Source organism: Lynx canadensis, chromosome B3, assembly GCF_007474595.2.
Source record: "Lynx canadensis isolate LIC74 chromosome B3, mLynCan4.pri.v2, whole genome shotgun sequence".
NCBI classification, from domain to species: domain Eukaryota; kingdom Metazoa; phylum Chordata; class Mammalia; order Carnivora; family Felidae; genus Lynx; species Lynx canadensis.
The window spans coordinates 81,667,505-81,670,699 of NC_044308.2; the positions used below are offsets into that span (position 1 = coordinate 81,667,505).

Sequence of the window (3,195 nt, forward strand, 5' to 3'; positions counted from 1 at the left end):
GGCACAGTAGATAGCTCCAAGGGCCATCTCTCCACAAAAGAAAGATAAGTCAAGAATTTTATATGAACATAAGATGAAATTTGAAAGGAGCCAAATTTAGTATACAAGGTTTTTTTTGTTATTTTTTTTTTTTTTTTTACCACAGTTCCCACATATCTTCACCTTTCTTATGCTACATTTACAGGAAGTCAGAATCCTATTTAGTTAGAATGTAAATGGCTTAAAGCAACAAGAAAGAATTTCCATTTTTAGTATTGCCAGGTAATATCATTTGGACTAATCCTCCAGCTTAGGAAACCTAGAAAAAAGATGGACAAAATTGCTTCCAAACATCAGTTTGAAGGCCATCAAAAAACTAACAAGATTGGGATGCCTGGATGGCTCAGTTGGTAGAGCGTGTGACTCTTGATCTCAGAGTTTTGTGTTCAAGCCCCATGTTGGGTGTAGAGATTACTAAAAAAAAAAACAAAAAAAAAAAAAACAAAAAAAAAAACCTTTAAAGAAAAAAAAATCTAACAGGATGGTGAAGGATTACAACCAGCATGAGGGGGAGAAAAAAAGGCCCAGATAGATAAACTCTCCTTTGGGACCACAATTCTTTAAGGGGTAACTGAGAGGCTGAACAATACTTCTGATGGCCTGCCATAGGTGTAGGTGGACAGGTATTGGATTTGAAGACCTCAAAGTATTTCTACAGTTTTGCAAATTTGATGTCCTACCCAAAATAACAAGGCATGTGTGCAGACAACCTGAATTAAAACTAACAAACAACACAGACTGTATATGCTAAGTCCAAGGAAATAAAAGTCAAGATACAGGATTTCAGCAGATGACTACAAAAATACATAAAGGTACCAAATGGAAGTTAAAGAACCCAAAAATATATTAGCTGAATTTAAGGACTCAAAGGATTGACTTATAGCAGATTAGACACAGCTGAAAATAGAATTCATGAATTGAAAGTGGTTAATAGAAAATACAATAAAAGAACAAAAACTGAAAAAATTAAAATGTAGTGAAGAGAAAGTCTTGTCATAAATTTAATTGAATTTCCCAGGAAGAGCAGAGAGAGAAAGAAGCAATATATGACTAGATAATGGCTGAGATCTTTCCACAGCTATCAAGACTACAAACAACTGTTTCAAGGGCTGTGAATCAATGACAAGCACAAAAAAAAAAACAACAACACATACTGAAACATACCATAATAAAACTGAAAAATAAACAAAAAATTAAAAGCAACAATAGAAAAAGGATTCCCTACAAAAGAGTACCACTTAAAGCTGCTTTCTCAGTCAAAATATTAGAAGCCAAATAGCAGTGAAATATCTCCCTAGCATTCAATAGAAAAAAAAAAAGTCTTATAGAATAAAGGTAAAATCAAAGATATTTTCAGACAAAGTAGAAAATGATTGTAAAATGAAGTACTGAATACTTTTTCAGACAATAAAACTCTCCAGATGAAATGTAGATATGTAGGAAAGAATGAAAGGCAATAGCAATGGTAAGTACGTGGGTAAATCTAATGTTAATGATAAGTAAAAAGAGTGTAACATTGAAGAAAGAAAGGAAAAAATGGAATAATAAATGTTTAAAAAGAAAAAAGAACAGAGACACATAGGACAAAAATGTATTACAGTACATTTAGATCCAAACATAATAACAAGTACATTGAATTAAAAAAAAATTAATGTTCTAAGTAAATGATACAGGAAGTCCGACTGGATTCAAAAAATGACAAAATCACATTTACAAGGGCCACCAAAAGTCATAAGGATACAGAAAGATTAAAAGGATAAAGATGGTATTATAAACAGCTGAATGCCAATATATTTGAAACTTTGAGTGAAATAGAAAAATTCCTCCAAAGTACAACATATTAAAACTTATATGAAAAGAGTAGGAAATACTAACATTAGCTTGATATGTATTAAAACGAATCTATAACTTCAAAGCTTACATGCATTCATAGGCCCATATATGACTTTGCTGGTGAATTTTACTAAATAAGAAATAGCACATATTTTTTATAAAGTCTTCAGTCGGATTGAAAAAGAGAAAACACTTGATTTTAGAAGGCTAATATAATCTTGATAAATTCAACAAGGACATAATTATAGGGCTGTGTCATGAATATAAATATCTTTACGTTTCACAAAATGTTTAAAGGAACATACATATTTGGTTTAACTTTCAAAAATCAGTCACTGTAATGTGCATTTATAGAATAAGAAAAATATACTGCTATATCAATAGATAAGTATAAAGCACTTTATAAAAAAGATACATCATGCAAATACTAAGAGCTGATGTTGCCATACTATTATAAGACAGTAAAATGTAAGGCAAAAAGCATTACTGGAGATAGAGAACATTTAATAATGATAAAGGTTTAATTCAGCAAGAAGAGAACAATTCTAAATTTGTAAGCACCGAGTACCATAGCATTAAAAAAAAAAAATCGCTTCTCGGCCTTTTGGCTAAGATCAAGTGTAGTATCTGTTCTTATCAGTTTAAAATAAATAAAACCAAAACAAATGTTGGAAATACAAGGAGAGATAGAAAAGTCCACTATCCAAGTAGGAGATTAACACATGGAACAAGCAAATAAAAAATATCAGTAAAATATTGAAGATTTCAACATAAGCAAACATGACATAAGGAACCTATTTTAGAAGCCACACCTGATAACTGTAGATAATTACATGAAACTATTACAAAATTGAATATAAGCTGAACCACAAAGGAAATCTCAAATTTCAAAGGATTAAAATCACAGAGAATTTGTTCGCCGGTTATAGTAAAAGTTAAGATAAAAGTTAATAGCAAGATAAGAAAATCTCCAAATGTTTGGAAATAAAGTGTATACTTGTAAAAATGTTCATGGGTGAAAAAAAAAGTAAAGAATGGAAATATTTTGAACTAAAAGGTAAAATAAATCTTGAGGGTTGCTGAATTGTGGGAGGTAACCATGCTTGGAGATTTATGGCTTTGCATACAAATATTATAAGCAGAATTTCATAGCTTTGAATCATCCGTTAGGAAGCCTAAATTGTCATCAGGGAGAAAAAAGTAAAAATTAATGAAGTAGAAAAAAATGTACAGAGAAAAACCATAACTCCTATCTTCGATAATACAAATAAGTATTTGTATAAGTAGTTGCCTATATTTTTAGAAAGGCCCTTATGACAGCAC

The 3,195-nt window shown here is 30.7% G+C and overlaps 1 pseudogene; it reads left to right on the forward strand.

Moving 5' to 3' along the window:
* The first annotated feature begins 2,460 nt into the window (after positions 1 to 2,460).
* Positions 2,461 to 2,577, forward strand: LOC115517547 (annotated as a pseudogene).
* Positions 2,578 to 3,195: the final 618 nt, after the last annotated feature.